This window comes from Saccopteryx bilineata, chromosome 1, assembly GCF_036850765.1.
Source record: "Saccopteryx bilineata isolate mSacBil1 chromosome 1, mSacBil1_pri_phased_curated, whole genome shotgun sequence".
NCBI lineage: Eukaryota > Metazoa > Chordata > Mammalia > Chiroptera > Emballonuridae > Saccopteryx > Saccopteryx bilineata.
Window position 1 is genome coordinate 191573730 of NC_089490.1, and position 26278 is coordinate 191600007.

General features: G+C 42.3%; 1 protein-coding gene and 1 pseudogene across 4 annotated transcripts in view; one reads left to right on the plus strand and one right to left on the minus strand.

Annotated features, from left to right (window-relative positions):
- ELF2 (E74 like ETS transcription factor 2) overlaps positions 1–26278 on the plus strand; it is a 100326-nt gene continuing 74048 nt past the window's right edge. Inside the window, exons 1-2 of one of the 4 annotated variants that reach the window (XM_066233084.1) lie at positions 1–263; positions 25370–25454. The gene's annotated coding sequence lies outside the window, so the exon portion shown is untranslated. Of the gene's footprint in view, positions 264–720; positions 741–25369; positions 25455–26278 lie in introns of those variants that run through there. The other 3 variants (XM_066233078.1, XM_066233097.1, XM_066233082.1) reach the window with 3 other exon arrangements.
- LOC136319437 (inorganic pyrophosphatase 2, mitochondrial pseudogene) lies at positions 15514–16361 on the minus strand (annotated as a pseudogene).

Genomic DNA, 26278 nt, shown 5'->3' on the forward strand with positions numbered 1-26278 from the left:
GGGCCACCATTGCTCCCCGCGCCGGGCTCTGTGTCGCCGCCGTCGCCTCGGCGGTTGGGGGTCGGTGGGGCGGCGCGGGCGGGGGGGCGCTGCTCCGGGCGGCGCGCGCTGTTTTGTCTCCTCCTCTCCCAGTGGAGCGGTTCGGGCTGCCGGGGAGGCCCCGGCTCCCTTCGGACGCCCGGCCGGCGGCGGCGGCGGCGAGTCCGCGGCCCTGCCAGGAGGGAAAGCGACGCCGCGGTCTTCCCGGGAGACGCGGAGAGCAGGTAAGAGTGCGGGCAGCCGAGGCTGCGGGAGGGAGCGCCGGGGGCGCGGCTGGCAGTCTCGCCGTCCCGTGTGCCGCCTTCTCCCGCCGCGTCCCCCGCCCCGCGCCTGTGTTGTTTGCTCTAGGCTTTGCGGAGGGGTTTTCCAGAGGCTGTGGCTGTGACACCCGCCGGGAGCGGGGGCAGGGGGCTGGTGCGGGCGGGCAACGGTCGAGGAGAGGAGAAAGGGGAAGGCGCGCTGCGCGCCGGCCCGCGGGGAGTGCGGGGCGTGCGGGGCGCGGAGCACGGGGCTGGGCTGAGGGACCGGGTTACGGACCCCGGCGGGGGGGATGGGCCGCGCGCAGCTGGGTTCGCCGTGTTTACATCGCCGCGCGAGTCACTTCTGCCGAGAAGCGGACCGAACTGACCCGCCTTCTCCTGCGGGGAGGCCAGCCGAGGCGGGGGTCCGGCTCCGGAGGAAGCGCGTCCTGGGAGGGTCCGGTAGGGCGGGAGGCTGCGGCGGGCGCCGGGGCAGGGCGGCCAGCTCGGGGCGGGACCTGGGCGGTTCGAGCCGCTCGGGGTGGCGTGGAGTGCTGGCGAGCAGTTCCCTTCCCCGCGGGCTTGACCGCCGCCTCTCACCTTCCTTCCCTCGGCTGCGAGCTTGCCCGGCAGGTTGTACTCGCTCATTCTTTTATTCTCGCGCTCCACGCGGGCCCCCTGCTGCCACTTCCCCTGCTCCCCTGGGTTAGGGAAGCTTGGCTCTGTGACGGATCTGTTTTTAAACAAAACAAAAACGGGCTCTGTAACACGCGCACCCAGTGACCGCCTTCTGGATCCTCTCGGCGAAGCTGGCCCTCGGGGACCGTGCTACGGTCTGTTCCGGGGAGCGCAGGAGGAGCTCGGGGCGGGCTCTGCAGGGGCTGGTGGAGACTGCTCTGGCAGCTTGGCGGGCAGGGCAGCGGAGCTCCTCGTTCTCCAGTAGGGCATTTATATTCCGTGTTAGTAGAAGATGGAGAAAATATTCTAAAACGCCGAGAGTAATCCAGATTGCACAGTTTCTAATGTTTCTCATGGGCCGGCATCCTGAGCTCTCTTTTTCTAGAAGCTGGATTCAGTGCGGAATAACCTTTAAGTTTTTAGTACTTCGTTAAATGAGTAAGATGGAACACTTAGTTGTAAAGCTGTAGAATTTTCTTCCTTTCTCGGTACGTGAACATTTACTTAAAACTGTGTGGTTTAAATTTTAATCCAGTGATGAGAGAACAGTAATCGTGTGTTTGGTAATCAGATTTGCTTTTCTTTTTATCGGTGAGTCTCTGTGGAGAGGTAAATGAAACACTTTCTCTGGAAGAGTGCTAGAAGCTTTGGAGAGTGTACTGTACACCCCTTACTAGGATAGGAATGGATGTTTTTTGTTTCAAAGTTTCTTCCTTTCCTCCAAAGATAGAATGACTTTAATAAAGACTGGAAGCTGATGAATTACATTTAAAAGAAGTTAGGAGTAAATAATTTTATATATAGTGCAACCATTTACACAGTATGTTCATATGAATGTCATTGAAATATCTCCTAGTAAATGCATGAAGTAGAAAGTTGAAATACGGACATCTGAAGTAATTGATTAATTATTGCTTCTCATTAAGTCATACATACAAACTAGTGAGAGTTTCTTTGGAAAGAATATGTAACTTTGAGGTTTTGGGTTTTATTTTTTTTTTAAGATTTTATGTATTGATTTTAGAGAGAGGAGAGAAACAGAAAGGGGGGTTGGGAGCAGGAAGCATCAACTCATAATTGTTGCTTCTTATATGTGCCTTGACCAGGCAAGCCTGGGTTTTTTTTTTTCTTTCCATTTTTTCGAAGCTGGAAACGGGGAGGCAGCCAGACAGACTCCCGCATGCGCCCGACCCGGATCCACCCGGCGTGCCCACCAGGGGGCGATGCTTTGCCCCTCTGGGGCATCGCTCTGTTGTGTCCAGAGCCATTCTAGCGCCTGAGGCAGAGGCCACAGAGCCATCCCCAGCGCCCGGGCCATCTTTGCTCCAATGGAGCCTTGGCTGCGGGAGGGGAAGAGAGAGACAGAGAGGAAGGAGAGGGGGAGGGGTGGAGAAGCAAAGGGGCGCCTCTCCTGTGTGCCCTGGCCGGGAATAGAACCTGGGACTCCTGCACGCCAGGCCGATGCTCTACCGCTGAGCCTACCGGCCAGGGCTGGTAACAGCTTTATTGAGATATAATTCCCATACCATTCAGTTCACCAGTTTAAAGCGTACAGTTCAGTGGATTTTAATATGTTGACAGAGTTGTGCCAGCCAACACCATGACTAACGTTAGAACATTTTCATCACCCCTGAAAGGAAGTACATACCGATTAGCAGCCACTTCTCTCCATTTTCCCCTAACACCCTCCATCCCAGGCACTGCTAATCTACTTTCTGCCTGTAGAGTTGCCTGTTCTGCGCATTTGATTTTTCCGGACTGGTTTCTTTCACTTAGAGTCAAGTCTGCAGAGCACATCCATCTGTGTTGGAGCATGTGTCATTATCTCACTTCTTTTTATTGCTAAGTAATAGTCCATTGTGTGGATATACCACATGTTATATATTTATTGATTGGTTGAGGGACATTTGAATTTCCACTTTTTAGCTATTATGAATAATGCTGCTATGAACATTTGTGTGCAGTTTTTTGTGTGGACGTGTCTTCATTTCTCTTGGGTATGTACACTTTAAGGAGAATCAGCCTTCTGAGTTATTTAATACCAAAACATTAATCTATTTTGAGTGCACAATTCAATTAGTAAATATCTAGAACTGTGAAACTATCACCACAGCCAGTTTTAGAACATTTCTGTTTCTTCCAAAAATTTCCTTCACCCTATTTGTAGTTAATCCTTATTCTCACCCCTAGCCCCAGGAATACACTGATAATGTGTTTTATCTATAGATTTGCCTTTTCTGAATATTTTTATATACATAAGTGGAATCATGCGTTATATAGTCTTTTGCATCTGGCTTCTTTCAGTTATAATATTTTTGGAGTTTATTTTTATTGTATGTATCATAGTATTTTGTTGTTTTTTATTGCTGAATAGTATTTTATTATATGGATATACAACATTTTAATCTGTTGACCAGTTGATGGTCATTTGAATTGTTTCCAGTTTTTGTTGCAAAAATGCTGCTTAAACATTTGAATACAGGTCTTTATGTGGACAAATGGTTCCATTTTCTTGGGTAGATACCTAGGAATAGAAATGCTGGGTGGGCCCTGGCTGGTTGGCTCAGTGGTAGAGCGTCGGCCTGGCGTGTGGATGTCCTGGGTTCTGTTTTTGGTCAGGGCATACAGGAGAAATGCCAATCCGCTTCTCCACCCCTCCCCTTCTTTCTTTCTCTCTCTTCTCCTGCAGCCATGGCTCAGTTGGAGTGAGTTGGCTTTTGGGCTTCTGGTGCTGAGGATGGCTCCATGGCCTCTGCCTCAGGTGATAAGAAGAGCTGGCTTGCTGAGCAATGGAGCAATACTGCAAATGGGCAGAGCATTGCCCCCTAGTGGGCTTGTGACGGCTGGGGGGGGGCAGGGGAAGGATACCAGTCATGGCACATGCTGGAGCCTGTCTCTGCCTCCCCTTCTCTCACTGAATAAAAAAAAAATAGAGAAAAAGAAAAAAGAAATGTTTTGGGGTCATCTGGTTACCTTTAAGACACTGTCAACCTGTTTCTAAAGTGGCTGTACATTTTACATTCCTAAGAACAATGTATGAGAGAGTTCCAGCTTCACAGTCTTGCCAACATTTGTTATTGTCTTTTTTATTATAGCCATTCTACTGGGTGTGAAGTGGTTAACTAATTTTGGTGGTTTTAACTTGCATTTTCCTAAAGACTCAAGGTGTTAAGCATTTTTTCACATGATTATTATCCATCTATATATACTTGTTAGTAAAATAGCTATTCAAATCTTTTGCCTGTTTATTATTATTTAGTTTTAACAATTCTTTATATGTTCTAGATGCTAGTTTATTAGACCCATTATTTGAAAACATTTTATCTCAGTGTGTGTGGCGTGTCTTCATTTTCTTTTTAATGGAATGCTGTGAAGCACAAAAGTTTTAATTTCTTTCAGCAAAGTTTTAAGTTTTAATGCAGTTTAATTTTCCAGTTTTTTATTTTACAGATTAATCTTTTGTCGTAAGAACTCTGTCTAATGCAAGGTCTTGATTTTCTCCTTTGTTTTCTTCTACACATTTTATAGTTTTTGCTCTTATATTTTGGTTTATGATCTATTTTGAGTTAATTTTTATGTATGGTGTGAAATAAAGGTCAGTTGCATATTGGTTATCTTAGCACCATTTGTTGAAAAGATGGTCATTTCTCTATAGATGGTGATTTATTTCTGACTCTTAATTCTTTCCCATTATCTATATGTCTGTTCTTATGCCAGTACCATTAGGTCTGGGTTAATGTGCTTTATAGTAACTTACGCGACCAGGTAGTGTTAATTCTCCAATTTGTTCTTGTTTTTAAAAATTGTTATTCTGGGTTCTATATAAAAAGGATTGGCTTGTCAATGTCTGCAGAATAGTCTTGGAATTTTGATGGGAAATGCGTTGAATCTGCACGGCAGTTTAGAGAGAACTGCTACCTTACAATATTGAATTTTCTAATACATGAACATGAAAATTTCTTTCCACTTATTGATCTTTAACTTTTCTCAGTAGTGTTTTTGTTGTTTTCAGTATACAAACTTTATACATTGTGGTAAGAACACAGTGAGATCTAGCCCCTTTTTTAAGTGCATAATATTGGTAAGTATAGACACAGTATTTTTTATTTATTGATTTTTAGAGGAGAGAGAGAGAGAAAGAGAAACAAACTGTTTGTTATATTCCACTTATTTATGTGTTCATTGGTTGATTCTTATATGTTCCCTGACTGGGTATCAAACGCACAACCTTGATGTATCTGAATGACACTCTAACCAAGACACTCTAGCCAGGTCATAGGCACAGTGTTTTTTTTTATTTTTATTTTATTTTATTTTTTGTATTTTTCTGAAGCTGGAAACGGGGAGAGACAGTCAGACAGACTCCCGCATGCGCCCTACCGGGATCCACCAGGGGCGATGGTCTGCCCACCAGGGGGCGATGCTCTGCCCCTCCAGGGCGTCACTCTGCTGCAACCAGAGCCACTCTAGCGCCTGGGGCAGCGCCCGGGCCATCTTTGCTCCAATGGAGCCTCGGCTGTGGGAGGGGAAGAGAGAGACAGAGAGGAAGGAGGGGTGGGGGAATGGAGAAGCAAATGGGTGCTTCTCCTGTGTGCCCTGGCCGGGAATCGAATCCAGGTCCCCTGCATGCCAGGCCGACGCTCTACCACTGAGCCAACCGGCCAGGGCCGGCACAGTGTTTTTTAAAAATATTTTTTTATTTGTTCATTTTAGAGAGGAGAGAGAGAGAGAAAGAGAGAGAGAGAGAGGAGGGGAGAGGAGCAGGAAGCATCAACTTGCACATGTGCCCTGACCAGGCAAGCCCAGGGATTCGAACCAGCAACCTCTGTGTTTCCAGGTTGATGCTTTATCCACTGCGCCACCACAGGTCAGGCTATAATAGGCACAGTGTTTTATAGCAGATCTCCGTGTTTGCCAGAGGCTTCCTTTTTTAATCCTTGTGTCTTCAGAGTTTTTATTGTGAAGGGGCATTGGACTTTGTCAAATGCTGTATCTGCATCTGTTAGCATAACTAACTGTCACAGTTTGCCCAGGACTGTCCTCTTTTTAGCACTGTAAGTCCTGCATCTTGGGAAAACACTCATTTCTGGACAAACCAGTATGGTTGGTCATGCTAGTATCTGATGATTATGTAGTTTCTGTCTTTTATTACATTAATATGGTGTATTATATTAATTGACTTTCAGATAATAAACCAGCCTTATATTCCTGAGATAAAGCTCACTTGCTTATTGAATATCATCTTTTATGTTGCTGGATTTAGTTTGCTAGCGTTTAGTCAAACAATTTTGTGGCTATGTTTATGAAAGCTATGGTCTGTAGTTTTCTTGTGATGTCTTTGGATTTTGTAGCAGTAATACTCATAGAATGAATTGAGATGTGTTCCTTCTACTTTCTAAGAGTTTTTGAAGGATTGGTATTATTTTTGTCCTTGAATATTTTTGATAGAATTAATCCAGTGAGAGCATCTGGGCCTGGTTTTTTCTCTGCGAAAATTTTGAACTACTAATTTCCTTTTTTTTCCTTTTTTTGGTGACAGAGAGAGGGACAGATAGGGACAGACAGACAGGAAGGGAGACAGATGAGAAGCATCAATTTTTTGTTGTGGCGCCTCAGTTCATTGATTGATTTCTCATATGTACCTTGACGGGAGGGGGGGGGCTACAGCGGACCAAGTGACTCCTTGCTCAAGCCAGCGACCTTGGGCTCAAGCTGGTGAACTTTGCTCAAACCAGATGAACCCGTGCTCAAGCTGGCAACCCTGGGGTTTTGAGCCTGGGTCCTCCGTGTCCCTGTCCGACACTCTGCCCACTGCGACACCACCTAGTCAGGCGAACTACTAATTTCTTTACTTGTTGTAGGTTTATTCAGATTTTCTGCTAATTTTGAGTTAGTTTCAGTAATTGTATTTTTATGGATTTATCCATTTCATCTAAGTTACTTAGTATTTTTGACATACAGTTCATAATCTTATATATGTTTTTAATTCTAGTGTAGACAGTGATGTTTTCTTTAATTTGTAATATCAATAGCATGTGTCTTTTTTTTACTTGGTCAGTCTAGCTAAAGGTTGTCATTTTTGTTTTTTTTTAAAAAAAAAACAAGTTTTGGTTTAATTTTTTTCCCATTGTTTTCTTATTTTCTATTCCAGTAATTTCCAGTTTAATCTTTCTAATATCTTTCCTTTTGCTTGCTTTGGGGTTAGTTTGCCTTTTTTTAGTTTTGTAAGGTAGAAGCTGATGTTATTGATTTGAGATGGTCTTTTCTTATCTAGGCATGTAAATCTACAAGTTTTCCTCCAAACACTGTTAGCTGTACCCCATATATTTTGTGTGTGTGTGTGTGTGTGTTATTTTAGTGGGTTAGAAAGAGAGACAGGGAGACAGGAAGGGAGAGAGATGACGAGAAGCATTAACTTGTAGTTGTGTCACTTGAGTTGTTCATTTATTGCTTCTCATTTGTGCCTTGATTATAGAGGGCTCCAGCTGAGCCAGTGACTCCTTGCTGAAGCCAGTGACCTTGGGATCATGTCAGTGATCTCATGCTCAAGGTGGTGACCCCATACTCAATCTGGCAAGCCTGTGCTCAAGCCGATGACCTCGGGGTTTCTAACTCGGGACCTTAGCGTCCCAGCTTGATGCTCTATCCACTGCGCCCCCACCCGTCAGGCCCCCATATATTTTTTTATGCTTTTGCTTTTTAACATTTTCATTCAATTCTAAGTATTTTTAAATTTCCTTTGTGATTTATTCTTAGACCTATAGGATACTTAGAAATGTATTGTTTATGGCCCTGGCCAGTTGGCTCAGTGGTAGAGCGTCGGCCTGGCGTGCAGAAGTCCCGGGTTCGATTCCCGGCCAGGGCACACAGGAGAAGCGCCCATCTGCTTCTCCACCCCTCCCCCTCTCCTTCCTCTCTGTCTCTTTCTTCCCTTCCCGCAGCCGAGGCTCCATTGGAGCAAAGATGGCCCGGGCGCTGGGGATGGCTCCTTGGCCTCTACCCCAGGCTCTGGAGTGGCTCTGGTCGAGACAGAGCAAGCCCTGGAGGGGCAGAGCATCGCCCCCTGGTGGGCGTGCCGGGTGGATCCCGGTTGGGTGCATGCGGGAGTCTGTCTGACTGTCTCTCCCCGTTTCCAGCTTCAGAAAAAAAAAAAAAATGTATTGTTTAATTTCCAATTATTTAGGAATTTCCCAGATTTCATTGTTCTTGACTTTTAATTTAACTCCTCTGTAGTAGGAAAACATACTATGTGTGATTTTTCACATTTTTAATTTAATAGTAAGACATTTTAATAGTAAGACATTTTTATGGCTTACTATGTAATCTATTCTGAGGAATGTTTCATCTGTGCTAGAAAAGAGTATATTCTGCTGTTTTTGGTCTGAATGTTGTGTAGGTGTTGGGTCAAGTTGGTTGACAGTTTTTCAAGCCTTCCTATGTCTGTGCTGATTTTCTGTCTAGTTGTTCTATCAATAATTCAGAGTAAGATATTGAACTATAATTGAAGTGTTTATTTTTCCTTTCAGTACTATTGACTTTTGTTTCATGTTTTTTGGGTTCTGGCAATAGGTATGGTATACATATATAACTGTTTTATATTACTGTTAAATTGACCTTTCATCATTATGAAAGATCCCTCTTTGTCTGTAACTTAAAAAAAAAACAACAACAGAGAGTCAGAGAGAGGGATTGATAGAGACAGACAGGAACAGAGAGATGAGAAGCATCAATCATCAGTTTTTCGTTGTGGCACTTTAGTTGTTCATTGATTGCTTTCTCATACGTGCCTTGACCGTGGGGCTATAGCAGACGGAGTAACCCCTTGCTCAAGCCAGCTACCTTGGGTCCAAGCTGGTGAGCTTTGCTCAAACCGGATGAGCCTGTGCTCAAGCTGGTGACCTTAGGGTCTCGAACCTGAGTCCTCCGCATCCCAGTCTGACTATCCACTGTGCCACCGTCTGGTCAGGTCGTCTGTAACTTTTTGTCTGGTATAAGTGTAGCCACTTTGGCTGTCTTATGCTCATTATTTACATTGCATATTTTTTATTTTTGACTTATTAATTTTAGAGAAACAGGAAGAGAGAGAGAGAGAGAGAGAGACCAAAGCGTTGTTATGTTTCTGTATGTGCTCTGATTGGGGATTGAACTAGCAACTTTTGTGTACGAGGACAGTGCTCTACCCAGCCCAGCTCTGGCCAGGGCGCATATTTTTTTCTATCTTTTACTTTCAACCTATTTTATATTTTGAATTTAAAATGTGTCTTATAGACCCCATGTAGTTAAAATGCTTTTTTTTTGTTTTGTATTTTTCTGAAATGAGAAGTGGGGTGGCAAGTCAGACAGACTCCCGCATGCACTGGACCGGGATCTACCCGGCATGCCCACCAGGAGGCTAGGTGGAGACCCCTCTGGGGCGTTGCTCCATTGTGGCTGGAGCCATTCTGGTGCCTAAGGCAGAGGCCATAGAGCCACCCTCAGCACCCAGGCCAACTTTGCTCCAATGGAGCCTTGGCTGCAGGAGGGAAGAGAGAGACAGAGAGGAAGGAGAGGGGGAGGCGTGAAGAAGCAGATGGGCACCTATCCTGTGTGCCCGCCCTGGCTGGGAATCGAACCTGGGCTTGTACACACCGGACGGACACTCTACCACTGAGCCAACCGGCCAGAGCCTAAAATGTTTTTTAAAAAATCTGACCATATCTGCCTTTTGATTGGAGACTTGAATCTGTTCACATTTAATGTAATCATTGGTAGTCAGATTTATGCCTGCAGTTTTGCTGGTTATTTTCCATCTGTCTCACTTCTTTTTTTTTTCTTTATTCATCTTCTGCCTCTTCTACAGTTAATAGATATTTTCCAGGATTTTGTTTTCCTTTGTTATTTTTTTAACTAGATATTGAGTTTTCTTAGGTAGCTCTAGGAATTATAATATGTATCTTGATTTATCACAGTCTACTTCAGATGGACCCTAATTTATTTAGGGTAAAATATAGAAACTTTGCTTCATTTTCTCCCCTCTTTTGTTTGTTACTATTGTCATATATACTACATTTGCAAATATTAGAAGCCCAACAATACCGTAAAAATATTTAAACTTTTATATTTGCAAGTATATTTACTTTTTTTTTTTAGTATATTTACTATTTAAAAAAATTTCACAACCTTTGCTTATGGAGACAACACTCTAAACAGCAGAGTTATCTAGCCAGAGCTGCAAATATATTTACGTTAATGTGTTCTTTATTTTTTCTGTGTGTGTGTATTTGAGTTATGATCAGGTTATTTTTGTTAGCCTGATGGACTTCTTTTAGGATTTCTTGTAAGGTCTGTTACCAGTGAATTATCTTAGTCTTTGTTTTCTTGGGATTGTTTTTATCTTACCTTTATTTTTCAAGAATAGTTTTGCTGGATATAGAATTCTTTGTTAAAGATTTTTTTATTTCAGCATCTTTAAATATGTCATCTCCTGCTTTCTGATCCATTGTTTCCAATGAGTTGTTTTTCTCTGTGCTTTCAAGATTTTCTTGATGGTTTTCAACAGTTTTACTATCATGTGTCTAGGTGTGGATCTCTTAGTGTTTATTCTATTTTGGGATAAATAAACTGAGATCTATAGATTAATATTTTTCACCAGTTTGAAATTTTTTGAATATAATTTCTTTAAATATTTTTTATGTCCTTCCCTCCACCCTCTATTTTTTTATGGGACTCTCATTACACATATGTTGTTGTATGTTCTCTGGTATCACGTAAGTCTCTGAGGTTCTGTTCGCTTTTTGTTTTTGTTTTTATTTTATTAAGTGAGAGGAGGGGAGGCAGAGACAGACTCCCACTAGCACCCCTACTGGGATCCACCTGGCAAGCCCACTAAAGGGTGATGCTCTGTTGCCATCCTTAGCGCCTAGGACCAACTCACTCCAATCGAGTCATGGCTATGGAGGGGAAGAGAGAGAGAGAGAGAAGAAGAAAGAGAAGGGGGTGTAGAGAAGCAGATGGTCACTTCTATGTGTCCTGACTGGAACCGAACCCAGAACATCCACATGCCGGGCCTATGCTCTACCACTGCTAGTACATTACTCTTAAATGCTAACTTTTATCTGATAATTTTTATTTGAACACAGTTAACAATTTACTTATAATTACTAATGCTTATAGATATGTAGGATAATTGTATAGGTTGAAAGACCTGCCATTAATTCTGAAATGATTATACAGTATAACATTTACTTGTTCATAGTTCTTGTTAACTAATTCCCTCATGGTAGGTGCTCATGGGTAGGAAAACAGCACAATAGAAGCCTAAGAGAGAAATATAATGTGTTAGAATGATTACAAAATATCAAAATCTTCTTATCAGCCTGCTCATTTACTACAATGGTATAGTGTTCATTTCATTTTAGGTCCTTGAAAGATTGCAGTAAACAAGGTAAATGCAGTGTTTTTTCTCACGAAGCTTACATTCTGGTAGAGGAGGCAGACGTTAACATATTAACAAATAAGATAATTTTAGAGAGTGGTAAATACAATGAAGAAATAAAATAAGGTAATGTGATATTAAATAGAGAATGACGGGGCAGCTACATGAAAATGGAATGTAATTTGGGGGAGGGGAGCCCAGAGGGAAATGTCTCTCTGAGTGGCAGGTATTGCAGTGAGCTCTGCGTGCTCGGTGAGGAGGAAGGACCCTGTCTGTCCACCATCGGGGAGAGCCCTGTATCCCGGAACAGGAGGTTCAGAGGAAGCTTGCTGTGTGGTAGGAACAGGGCCAGTGCGGCTGGAGCTCAGTAAGCCAGTGAAAGGAGAGATGTGGGATGAACTTGGTCAGAGAAGTTGGGTGGGCTATCTCTGGGTTGGTCTTTATATAGACCATATTAAAGAGTTTTGATTTTTTTAAAGTGTGGTGGGAACCTACTGCAAAAATATTGTAATGATCTTGATACTTGACTAAAAGTTTATTTACAGCTCAGTATTTAATTTTTTTCTTTAACAGTTTCCAAGTTTGAATAAATATATGTAGGATTTAAAAAAATGATTTTAGCTTTATAAAGAATAGCAGGGAAAACAACTATTTCCTGATATTTCTTCCTTGAAATTTAACTCTCTCAGAATAAAATAAACACCAATATGTATAAAACCTTAAATTTGTAGTACAATTATAGCAATGGCAAAGTTTCTTGTGATAACAATTTTAACCAATTTATATTAGTATTATAAAATTATTTCAACTATAATTATGGGCTAAAAAATACAAAAAACTTTATGTAGTTGTATAATGACTTTCTAAATAATTTGGAGTGTGAACATTTTTTATTTCACTATTTCACTAGTAAAAACAATTATTTTTGTCTGGCTAACTAATATTAACAAAATTATAACTTCAAATTACTTCAGATTAGATATTGTGGAATAGAATCTTTCAAAGCTTTATGTGAATAAAATTTTTGAAGATTAGCTACCTTTTCGAAGTACCACGTATGGTTTTTATAATGTGAAGAGCGAATGCTAATATTTCTTTTTATAATGTCATACGTTTATTTATTTTATTTTATTTTTTTAGTGAGAGAGACAGAGAAAGGGACAGATAGGGATGGACAGATAGGAAGTGAGAGAGATGAGAAGCGTCAATTCTTTGTAGCGGCACCTTAGTTGTTTATTGATTGCTTTCTCATATATGCCTTGACTGGGGGGAGGGGCTCCAGCTGAGCCAGTGACCCCCTTGCTCAAGCCCGCGACCTTTGGGCTTCAAGCCAGTGACGTTTGGGCTCAAGCCAGTAACCATGGGGTCATGTCTATGATCCTACACTCAAGCCAGTGACTTCGTGCTCAAGCTGGATGAGCCCATGCTCAAGCTAGAGAGCTCAGGGTTTTGAACCTGGGTCCTCTGTGTCCCAGGCTGACGCTCTATCCACTGCGCCACCTCCTTGTCAGGCATGTCACACATTTTTAATGTTTAAAGTACACCTTTCTTTAGGGAAACCAAATATGTTTCAGGTAAACCAGATATAGCAAATCAAGCCAGATACAAGTGACTCTTGAACAACACTGGTTTGAAATGTACAAGTTCACTGCCCGACCTGTGGTGGCGTAATGGATAAAGCATCAACCTGGAATGCTGAGGTCGCCGGTTCAAAACCCTATGCTTGCCCGGTCAAGGCACGTACGGGAAGCAACTACTACGAGTTCATGCTTTCTGCTTCTCCACCCCCCCATCTAACAATCAATTAAAAAAATTTATATAAAAAAAGAAGTGTACAAGTCCACTTAAATATGGATTTTTTCCAGTAAATATATACAGAACTGTAAATCTATGATCTCTTCCTTATGATTTTCTTAATACTTTGTTTTTCCTAGTTTATTATAATACAATATATAATACATATACTATGCAAAATATACATGTTCATTAACTGTTTGTGCTATAGTGTGGCTTCCAGTCAACATTATGGAGTTAAAAGTTATATGCAGGTTTTTAACTGTGGGAGTCTACACCCTTAACCCCTTCATTGTTCAAGGATCAGCTGTATACCATAATTTGGAAGGTATTTTCAAATTAGTCCAATTATTTTTTTCTTTTTTTAACGCACACAGGAGAGGGACAGGAAGGGAGAGAGAGATAAGATGCATCAATTCGTAGATGTGGCACTTTAGTTGTTTATTGACTGCTTTCTCATATGTGCCTTGACTGGGGTAGTGGGGAGACTGCAGCTGAGCCAGTGACCCCTTGCTCAAGCCAGCGAGCAACCTTGGGTTTAAGCCAGTGAGCATTGGATCATGTCAGTAATTTCACGCTCAAGCTGGTGAACCCGTGCACAAGCGAGTGACCTTGGGGTTTCAAATCTGGGACCCCAGTGTCCCAGGTCTACATTCTGTCTACTGTGCCACTGCTGGTCAGGCTCCAATATATATTTTTAAATTCCAATGTTTATTAAATAATGCGTATCTCAGAAAGTTTGGGGGAAAATGAAATTTCAACAGAAAGTCAGCAGATTCTCATAGTTTTTAGAGATTGGAATCTTTTTTTTTTTTTTTTACAGAGACAGAGAGAGAGGGACAGATAGGGACAGACAGACAGGAACGGAAACACATGAGAAGCATCAATTATCAGTTTTTCGTTGCGATACCTTAGTTCAGGGGTCCCCAAACTACGGCCCACGGGCCACATGCAGCCCCCTGAGGCCATTTATCCGGCCCCTGCTGCACTTCCAGAAGGGGCACCTCTTTCATTGGTGGTCAGTACTGTATGTGGTGGCCCTGCAAAGCGCAGCGTCGCTCACGTACAGTACTACTTCCAGGGACACGGGATGCACGCCTCACGGCTCCATATCACTTGTTACGGCTAGCAGTGACAAATATGGAACCTGACATTGACCATCTCATTAGCCAAAAGCAGGCCCATAGTTCCCATTGAAATACTGGTCAGTTTGTTGATTTTTTTTTTTTTTCTGAAGCTGGAAACGGGGAGAGACAGTCAGACAGACTCCCACATGCACCCGACCGGGATCCACTCGGCACGCCCACCAGGGGCGAAGCTCTGCCCACCAGGGGGCGATGCTCTGCCCCTCCAGGGCGTCGCTCTGCCGAGACCAGAGCCACTCCAGCGCCTGGGGCAGAGGCCAAGGAGCCATCCCCAGCGCCCGGGCCATCTTTGCTCCAATGGAGCCTTGGCTGCGGGAGGGGAAGAGAGAGACAGAGAGGAAAGGGGGGGGGTGGAGAAGCAAATGGGCGCTTCTCCTATGTGCCCTGGCCGGGAATTGAACGCGGCCCCCCCACCCCCCCCCCCCCCCCCCCCCCCCCCCCCCCCCCCCCCGCACGCCAGGCCGACGTTCTACCGCTGAGCCAACCGGCCAGGGCGGTCAGTTTGTTGATTTAAATTTACTTGTTCTTTATTTTAAATATTGTATTTGTTCCTGTTTTTTTACTTTAAAATAAAATATGTGTAGTATGCATAGGAATTTGTTCGTAGTTTTTTTTATAGTCTGGTCCTCCAACCAACCGTCTGAGGGACAGTGAACTGGCCCTCTGTGTAAAAAGTTTGGGGACCCCTGCCTTAGTTGTTCATCCATTGCCCTCTTGTACGTGCCTTGACTGCGGGCCTTCAGCAGACCGAGTAACCCTCTGCTCGAGCCAGAGACCTTGGGCTCAAGCTGGTGAGCTTTGCTCAAACCAGATGAGCCCGCACTCAAGGTGGCGACCTCGGGGCCCCGAACCCAGGTCCTCCACATTCCAGTCCGACGCTCCATTCACTGCGCCACCGCCCAGTCAGGTGAGATTGGAATCTTTTTTTTTTTTAAAGTAATCAGCCACCCCACGTGCACAGCGGCCATCTTTTTTTTAAACTTTATTTATTCCATTTTTTTTAGGGAGGAGAGAGAGAGAGAGAGAGAGAGAGAGAGGAGGAGGAGGAGGAGGAGGAGGAGGAGGAAGCATCAACTCCTATATGTGCCTTGACCAGGCAAGCCCAGGGTTTCGAACCGGCATACTCAGCATTCCAGGTTGATGCTTTATCCACTGCGCCACCACAGGTCAGGCGAGATTGGAATCTTGATGGCAAATGTTCCCATCACTTGCCAAGGAAGTTCCACCCTTGCTCTTCATTACTTTATTTAGTGGAGATGATACTGATTCAGCTAATGATCCTGCTTCCTTTTGAGTCCAATGGGAAGGACTATCGCATACCAGCATGTTTGTGCAATTTATAGCCCCTCCATCACAGTTCTTCATAAGCAGTACTTTCCAACATTCATGAGTAGATTTAGAGCAAAAGTCTTTAAATTCTCTATTAAAAGCAAACTTTTTCTGATTTTTCCTTCTGGCACCTTATAAAAATCAAAATGAATTAAGTGTTGCTTCTAAATAACTGCTTTGTATTTCTTAACGGTCAATATCATGGAATTTTCAGGCTTCTGGATCACTGACATTGGTAGCGATTAATTTCCAGTCTGTTTCACCTTGAGGAAGAGGAGCCAAAGTTGCCAGGCTCTTCATGTGAGTCTCTCCACAAGAAAGAACCTTTGAGCCTTTTTCACAAACATCAATAGGATCATCTCCACAACAGTCTGTGCTCTTAGCTTTTCGATAGGGATTGTCCCACCTAGGTCTGAGGGAGAGCCCAGTAATTCCATATGTAATCCTCGGAAGGAAAGATATTTGCCACATGGTATATAGCTTGCCATCCTTTATGTCTTGTTTAATGGGATTCAATGGCTCCTCTGTGACAATGTCTGTTTTAGCGTTTGTACACTGGGATCCTTTGATAACGATGTTACATTTTCATATCATTTTGTGCTTTCTTTGTAGAAATACCATTTTTCTCTAAAGAGTCCACTTTCAGAGGAATATCATGAAAGGGGAAATGTAGTGATGAGCTTTGTTCTTAAAGAGGCTGTCACAGCAGGTGGGGCTAGCCATGTTCCTCCATGTGGTACAAGGCTCTGCACTCACTCCCTCTGGCAGGCAGGACTACTCTAAGTCTGTGTTAATATCGATTTACAGTGAGTATCTGAATATGTTTCTTGTTTCTTTATTCACTAGACACTTACTCTGACTATTCAGTATTGTGTCTGGTTAAAAGGTACTTATTTTCTCCGCAAAACAATTTAAAGTGGTTTAAGGACACACACAGGCATACTTCATTTTATTGCACTTCACAGGTGTTGCATTTTTTACAAATTGACGTCAAGACCCTCCACCAGCAGAATATGACGACTGGCTTTCTTGTGTTACGCAGTTTATTGCAGTGATCTGGAACCAAACCCGCAATATCTCTGAGGTCTGCCTGTAGATATTACAGATAATAAAATAGAGGAAAGAAACCAGGAACAAGAATAAGTTGAGCCAAGGCTTAACATTGTTGTCTATTATATGCCAGACACTGTTTTGCGACGTATATATGCAATGGTGATTAAAATTACAGGCCAGCTCTAATGGAGCTTACCATATTCCCCTATGGACAAGACACTTCCATGTATAAGATGCACCTTAGTTTGGGGGCCTGAATTTTGAAAAAAAAATGTATGACAAAGTTATTGAACTCAAGTTTTATTCATCATAAAATTCATACAGCTCCTTATCACTGTCAAAACTCCCATCCATTAGCTTGTCCTCATTTGTGTCTGATGACGAATCACTGTCTTCAACAATGAGCGCAAAAACAAGTGCGAAAAAGTGGGAAATGCAAGTAAAAAAAGTCTACAACCATGTATAAGACGCACCCAGTTGTTAGACCCCAAAAGTTTTGGGAAAAGGTGTGTCTTATGCATGGGGAAATGCAGTATATTTTGATTTGGGTAGGTGGGGTGGATAGAAAGATTTACAATAAGCATGTACAGTAATCTCCCTCTTATCCACAGTTTTGTTTTCCACTGTTTCAGCTACCTACGGTTGGTTCATTGTGGCTCAAAAATATATATTAAATTACACAAAGAAACTGTTCATAAGTCTAAACTGTGTGCTAGTCTGAGAAGCATGATGCTCCATCCAGCCCAGGACGTGAATCATCCTTCTGTCTGGCGTATCCACGCTGAACGCGCCCCCTCCATCCTCACTGAGCAGCCCTTTGGTTATTAGATCTGCTGTCTAGGTATCAGCACATGTGTTCAAATAACCCTTATTTTACTTAATAATGCCACATTTACATAACTTTGTGGTATATTATAGTTCCATTTTATTACTATTGTTAACCTGTGACGGTGCTTAATTTATAAATTCAGCTTTATCAAAGCTATGGATGTATAGGGAAAATATAGTATATATATATTTCTCAGTACTATTGGTGGTTTCAGGCATCCCCTGGGAGTCGTAGAGAGTATTGTATTCCCTGTGGAGAAGGGGAAACTACTATAAATAAAAATCTCACCTTGTTCTTCATTGTGGAAGAAAGACAAAAAGCTGATAAAATCCAGACAGTTACAAAATATTCTTTTTATTGTCTGAAATCTTTAATGTCCTCCATATGACTCATTTAAAATAGGGTAAAGCTAATCTGTTTTTGTTCCCAAGCTCGCATGTCTATTTACTTTATTGGATATAAATGTGGCTAAAGAACAAAACCGAAAGGAAAACAACTTCTCTAATCTGATCATTTATGTGGTCCATAGACTTCTACTCAACCATAAGAAATGAAAATGAGGAAGCTTAGAGGAGCATTGTGGTAGATTGATTATAGGGCTAAGCTTTATAAATGATGTAAGAAAAAAAGTCACATTCATGAATTGGGGGTATAACAAACACATAATATAGTGATTATGGAATTAATATTAAATAACTCAGGATATTTGGGGTCTTATATATATTTGAAGGGCAAAGTCCCAATGTTTTTTGAATAACCTGACCAAATTTTGAATAATTATATTTATAACCTTGCAGTGGGTACAGTTGAGAATACATGAATAAAAATGTAGGTTTTTCTTATAAAACTCAGTTCTGTGTTAAACATGTAATATTCTATAAACTCTTAAATTTCATGGTCATCTAAACTTAATTTTAGATTACAATTAGAACTAGAAAGCTTCTTCATTTTAAAAAGGATTAGTGAATATTTTCATCTTACATTTTTTGTTCTCTCATAGTGTGCTTAGATAAACTTTCAGAGCAAGTTCACCTTTTATGATTTACAGTATTTAATAATCTGGATGAGATGAGAATGTTCCAGGAAGTTGGCCTTCATGAATTTTTACGTAATATTTGGATGTGGAGATGTCGTTCTTCCTATGTTATGTCTAAGCATTTAAACTCAGTTGTGAGATCATTCTGTAATGATAAAGCATTTTAAACATCCCATATATTACACCCAGGGAAGATGTTGTCTGTGTCCTCTTTATTCCAGATCATTATGGTTTCTGAGATTTCAGAAAGTTAAATTACTTGCTCTTCAGAAAATGGTTAACATAGCAGGTCTGAAACGCTCTCCTTAGAAAGGCCTGCTTGCAAGATTGGCCCGTGGCTGCCATCTGGGAACTTGGCTCTCAGGGTGTCCCCAGTAACTGATAAGTGGGATCCACTGTGCCTAGATGTTTGTGCAAACAGTATGGTTTATGTTGAACACCTGCTTTCCTTCTGGGGGTGCCCCTGTGACCTGCCTGTTGTGAAACTGGGTGCTGAGTGTCTGATGGGCACGCCTGGACAGAAACACTGCACACACACTGGCGCATTTGACTGCTGGAGGGAGGAGTGAGCTCTGCCTAACCTCTCCTGGGAAGGAGAGAGCAGAGGAAGCTTGAAGATTGATTCCTCCAAATTCCACCTTTTCCCTTTATGACCCATGGTATGTTCTTACTCTAGCAATAAGTGCAAGAATACGCTGGATTCCGTGAGACCCCTGACATACCTCTTCAAGACTAAAAGATTCTGCCCTGCTGAGGGTGAAGATTTGTATTTTCTAACCTCTATGGAAGAACTCTGTTTTCCTTTGCCTGGTGATTAGAGTCCAGGTGCAATGGAGAAGATGCTATTTAGACCCTCAAATAAAAATAAGCATGCATTCGTTTGTTCATCCATTCCTTCTGTGTTCTGCAGGTCTGTTAGTGCCGTGATCCAGGCCCTATGGAGGAAGCTGTAAACCTCTGGCTTAATTAGGCAAAGGAAGATAAATCTTATAAATAGTTGAATGGGAGTCTAGGTGCACTCTTCTGGCTGCTTTCAGAGAAGACTGTTTTATTTAACACTATGGAAAAGTTTATGTTTTGGTTCCACGTAGTTCTTTTACTTGAAATTTGGGTCAATTTGAATTAGGATATAAGGCCTATATTTAAGAATCATTTCTTGCTAGTACAGAATTGCAGGTCAACATTTCTTTCTAAAAAACAATAAAAAAAAAACAAATGCACTCTACACATAGTTGAATATTGCAAACATATAATTATATTAAGTGAAAGAAGCCAGTCACAGAAACCTGCATATATTATTCTATTTATATGAAATGGTCAGAACAAGCAAATCTTTTGACCCAGAAGGTAGATTAGTAGTTGCTAGGGACTAGGGGCTGGGGAAGGATGGGAAGGGACTGCTAATGGAGGTGGCATTGGGGGCAGTGCTGTAAATGTAAAATTAGATTGTGTAGATAGCGTACAACTTTGTGACTATACTAAAAACCATTGAATTATACACTTGAAGTGGGTGAAGTTATATGTCAATTATGTCTCAGTAAAGCTGTTTAAAAAATGACAAACGCATATGCAGTTTTGTTAGATATTGCCAAATTCTCCTCTCAAAGTGTTGTATCAGTTTGTCTTCTCAGTGCTTAGTAAATAAGTGCATAAGCTTGACCAATTTTACCAACAATATGTCATACATTTTGTCATTAATTTGATAGAAATGGTATATCTTTTTTAAATTTGCATTTTTCTATGAATGAATTTGAACATCTTTCCATATGTTTAAGGGCTCTTTGTTTTTTTTTTTTTTTTTTTTTTCTTTTCATTTTTCTGAAGCTGGAAACAGGGAGAGACAGTCAGACAGACTGGGATCCACCCGGCACGCCCACCAGGGGCGACGCTCTGCCCACCAGGGGGCGATGCTCTGCCCATCCTGGGCATCGCCATGTTGCGACCAGAGCCACTCTAGCGCCTGGGGCAGAGGCCAAGGAGCCATCCCCAGCGCCCGGGCCATCCTTGCTCCAATGGAGCCTTGGCTGCGGGAGGGGAAGAGAGAGACAGAGAGGAAAGCGCGGTGGAGGGGTGGAGAAGCAAATGGGCACTTCTCCTGTGTGCCCTGGCCGGGAATCGAACCCGGGTCCTCCGCACGCTAGGCCGACACTCTACCGCTGAGCTAACCAGCCAGGGCTAGGGCTCTTTGTATATCTATTTTTGTGAACTGTTTACTTTCCTTGAGGATTTTGGTGTTTTACTCCTCTTTTAAGTGTTCTTTATATATTGGTAATATTAGCCCTTTGTGGTGTAGTGTCCTATGTCTACTATTGTCATAGATGGCGTTTTCCTTGGTTTTGCATTTTATAAACATAAGATGATACACATAAACTTTGTGATGAGAATGTGGTCTGTACTCCAGGCGACTAAATTATAGTCTGAGCAGAATTTTCTTCTGGCAGGTACTTAGATTTGCTACCCTTTCCCGTAGAGTTTTTCTTCAGTCCTGAGAAATCACTTAGTACTCACTATTCCAAGTTGTGTCTCTCACTGTTGCTATGCCAGTTTTCACCTATTCTTTCTTCTCAGGCCCACACCTAATGGTGGTTCCTTTCTGGAGTCTCTAGAACCATCCCCCACCAGAGCTGACTTGGGTGCTCCTTTTGTATGTCCCCACTGCACTGTACTTTGTAGCTTCCTTTATAGCGTTGACACTGTAATTGCTTCTGGGTGTTTTTCCTTCCCAGACTCCACAGTCTGTTTGAAGACTGAGTCTTGTCTCCCTTTTTGCATTTCTGGCATAGTGGTGTTTAGTATGTAGTAAGTGCTTAATAAATATTGGAAGAACTGGTGCAGGAAGAGATGGGAGAGAGGTTATGTCACTGTAGGGAAAAAGTTGTTCTTGGCCGGCAAGTGAAATTTAAATAAGTGAAGAGGGCATTCCCTGTGACAGAAGGGCATTGGCAAGGTGACAGGGATGTGAATGAATCCAGTGTGTGCCCTGAACAGTGGAGGTACTTGCCTGACTGGAGCGTGTTTGCTTATTGTATTCATCATGTCTTGACTATGTACCTACTATGTGAAAGGCCCTGGTTTAGGTAGTAAAACCAAAGATCTTAAAATCCAGATGCATAGGTTTTTAAAATGTGCTTTGGGAATGGTGTAGGGAGTAGATTAGGGAGGGAAAGAGGAGCAGGGCTCCAGGGAACATGGAAGGAGAGGTGTAGGCGCTGGGCTTGGTGCAGTTGACAGGAAGTGGCGAGTGGATGATCTGCTGGAGGCTGTCATTCCTTGGGTGTTTTCAGTGAGGGTGGTCTGTAATGTGATTGGAGGAAGAGAGTTATAGAAAATGATATTGAGCTCTGAGGGGATGAGGTTGCCTTCGAACTGTGACCTGTAAGACAGCTAGGAATTGGCCCAGTGGCTACGCAGGGGAAGGACGTTCAGGACGAGAGAAGGATACAGGGAGCCACAGACAACTGGGGTCTAAAGGGAATGCAGTAGGAAAAGTAGGTGAGGCCGGACAGGTGAGCGTGGATGACATACATGATTTTAATGCCTGAGCATACCAGAACGGACGTTCCATAACTTCTACAAATAGACCTAGACCTCTTGCTTGTTCATGCTAAATCAGGGTGCTTGCAAAGAGGTTGGGATTTCATCTTGCAAGTGATGAGTGAATACTGAAGACTTAAGAGGGCCCTGACATTATTCCATGTCGGATCACCCTGATATTGCAGGTGGTGGCCTGGAAGAGGGGGAAGATTAGAAGCAAAGAGCCAAGTTCTGAGGGTCTCTCAGCAATACAGAGAAATGACAGTAAGGACCTCAACAAGGGCAGAGGATACGAGATACTGGATAGAGAAGGAAGAGGTCAAGAGTGAGAGTACGATGGTGTGGATGGAGAAAAGAGTCATGGATCTTGGTTTTTTAGGCAGCTTGTGTGGGTTTTGGGGTAGCTTACTAAGCTAAGCACAGTAGGAGAGGTTCTACTTTTGGGAAGCTAAGCCAGGAAAAAAATGGGTTTAGTTTGGGACATACTGAACTTCTCCTCCCATACTTTCCCCATTCCATGTGACATAGCTTTGGAGTCATTCTTGACTATTTTTCTCTCACAACCCACAGCCAGTTTGCTAGCAAATCTTTCCATTTTACCTTCAAAAATATCTAAAGGTCGACCACATTTTATTCTCTCTGGGCCCTACCATGCTGATTGTAGCCATTGCTCACCCAATTATTACAGTAGCTTCCTAACTGATGTCCCTGCTTCTGCCCTTGTCCCCTGTCTGTCCTCAGTGTGGCATCTGAATGATCCTTATGATAATCAGGTCGTCTTTTCTGTACATAAAACTTTCCTCCTGGAGTAAGTCAGTCCTTGCAGAAGGCTCGCATGGCCCTTACTACTCTGTTATCATATTCTGTTCTTTCTTCCTTTTGCTCACTTCCTGCCCGCCATATTGGCCTCCTTGCTGATCTGTGAAATAGGTATACTCCCGGTTGCAGATCTAGAATTTTATCTTTCCTTTGAAAAAGGCTTTTTCCCAAGTTATTAGCATAGCTTACTTCTACTTTTGGGTCTTTAGTCATATGTGGCTTTTTCAGTGACTCTTTCTCTGGCCATCAATTTGAAATTGCAGCCTTCTCCCCTGCCTGACATTCTCCCTCTTTGGTTCCTTTGTCTCCTTAGCCTTTATCGCCATCTACATATGTGCTATACATACTGGGTTTGTTTTCATCCCTCCCTACTGGAATTTAAGATTCATAAGGACAAGGACTTCTGCTTTATTCATTGTTGTACCTATAGCACCCAAAACTATACTAATGTATAATAGGTGCTCAGTTAATATTTGTTACTGGATTAATTAATGATGTGCTTGGGATATGCTGGAATAGATGCTTATGATTTATTATACCCTCTTTAATTTCATAAAGAAATAGAGGCAAGAAAGTGTCTAGAAGACAAACTGGAGCCCATGAAATGCTTGAGATTGGAGTGAAGTCATGGTGATACAGAAGGCAGCTTAGAGAACGTAGAGTCAGAAGAGGACTTGGGTGGCCTGGAAATACTTCCATGTGGGGGTTGACCAGAGAGTAGGATTGTCCCTAGACTTAGCCATGTGGGGAAGACTGCTCTGGGCCTTGTGCTTTAGAGTTGTTCATCTGGCCTTCCTCCAGCTATACCCCTCCTGACAAGATCAGGATTTGGGGGTAGCCGAGGGCACTAGTCCATCTGTTACCCATTTCTGAGTAGTTGAACCCGTGCCCACACGGTCCTTCATGGGCCTCTTTTCTGAGTCTCTTCTCTCGACTGTACTACATGCATGAGCTTCTCTAGGTCCAAGAGATGGCCAAAGGGTAGCAGTTTGCAGGCATGTGGCCAGAGCTTGGGATGTCCACAGGTGTGTATGTGCAGCTACTGTGGGATGGAGTGGAGCCAGAGTTTGGAAGAGAAGAAGACAGGCTGCAGGCCAGGTGTGGGGGTATGGTTCTCCCATGCCCCCATAGAACACGAGGCAGTTTGAGAAATCCAAGCCAGAGCTTAGCCTTTTAGTATGTTATAAAAGTGTATATGTCAAGATTGAAAGAAGAATAATTTAATACCTTGTTAGCTTGGTTAATAACTTTTTAAAAAAGATTTATTGATTTCAGAGAGAGGAGAAAGAAAGAAAAGGGGGAGGAGTGGGAAGCATCAATTCATAGTAGCTGCTTCTCCTATGTGTCTTGACCAGGCAAGCAGAGGGTTTCGAACCAGCGACCTCAGCATTCTAGGTTGCCACTCTATCCACTGCACCACCACATGTCAAGGTCGATTTCTAACATTAAAATATTTATACATGTGATATACAGGTTTTCATTTGTAATCTTGCTCCAACCTCCTTGAAAATTGGGGTGGGGGTCCGTAAGAGGAGTTGAAAAGGAGGAGCTGGAGAGGGAGAAGTAAATTCAGGCAGAGCTTTGAGGGGAGTATGAGCCACAGTGTCCGTGCTTCGGAGACAGTCAGTGCCGTGGGGACAGAAATGGGTCCCGTGAATTTGACAGCTAGGATTCAGGAAACATTTCACTTTGTGGTGATGGATGACAAACCTCCATAGAAGGAGGAGTACCTGAGAAATTAGGAAGTGGAGACAGTATAGATGATCTTTCTTCGCGAATGTTATCAGAGAGGAACTGGAGCAGCATCTGCAGGGCTGTATGCAGGGTCAAGGAGGAGGACTTGGCCACGTTTAGTCTGGTAAACGTTTAGACCTCGAGGGAAAGGACCCCGTGATAAAAAAGGATAAGGTTAAGAAATAAGAGGAAAGAGTTGGTGGAGCGAGGCTGGAACTCCGGTGCACAGGTCAGTTGATCAGCCTTTGGAAGGAGAGGGCGCTTGCAGTCTTGGGATGTGTGCATGTGTTTGGAATGTAAGTGTGGAGGGGGAGGCAGGAAAGTGACTGAACAGGCAATATATATTGTCAGCGTTGCTGCAGAGTAGTTTTCTTTGGCTAGTTTTTAAAAACTTGATTTTATATTTCTGGGGATCGGGGAGGGGGGTGGTTATACGTGTTGCTACTTCAAATATAAGCCCTGATGTGGGGCATAGGCTAGGTATGGTGACCCTGTCCTTACTCACTAGTTATTATTTACAGGTAACTTGCAATTTTAAATTTGATAAAAAGTTCTGATTCCTCAATAGCCTGGAAATAAGTTGTCATTATGTGCATTATATAATGTATGTCATCAGGCTTTGGTGATGGTTTGTAATAACTATGCACTGTCTGAATCACACTAATTTTGGGGAAAAATATTTTTAATAGAATTATATTAATACTGTCTTTTTTTCCCCACTACTAGTTCCAGAGAATTGCTGGTTTATGTTTTAGCTCTTGCCAAGTTGTGAAAACAGTGAAGGATGCTTAGACGACTTAACATTCAAATTGTAAGTAAAATTTATTTCTGCTATTATCTATATGTTTAGAAAACAGAAACTGAAAATAGCCAGCTTACATGAAAATGATGAGCTTCAGTGTGTGGGACTGTGGAAATTTCTTAATTTTTATTCTTAAACTACAAATACTTTCTCCATTTTCTGTTGATAAGATCAAAAAGGAGACTAAATTCTGAGTGGTCTTAGGTAGTGAGGTGAAATTTCTGTTTTTTTTCCAGGTATTTCTTGTCTGAGTTTATGGAAATTCTTTATTATTTTGTTTCCATATCTGTATGGTGCCAATAGTTAATAGAGAACATAATATTAATGAAATGATTTATTAGAAATGTATTTTTTCCTTATATTTAATATTTCTGCACTCTTTAACTTTTATGTGAAAAAAATCCTGTTAGAAATAAATTTCTAATTTCTCCGTGAAAAATTAAATCAAAGTGTCACTTTCTAAGAATAATCTAATGCATAAATCTAGATGTACATATTGACATTCATCTCTACTGGGGCAAAGTTGACTTCTGTTGACTTGAAACCATTTGCTATATTGCATGTTGAACCAATAGCAAAAAAAGTTACCAAGGAAAGAATGATAAAATAATATTAAGCATTCCAAGTGATTTCACAACTTTGTTTTCAAACCACTATTTGAAAGTATAAGCAAGTCCAGTGAATCGTTTTATAGTTCTTGTAGTCCCAATGTGAACACAAAGTGAGTTTGCTGCCATAGCAGAAGACAGTTCTAGTTATTCAAGTAAATAAACAAACTGAGCCAAAGAAGGAGAGTGAAGTATTTACAAACCAGTCAATTTTGAAATTTGTTA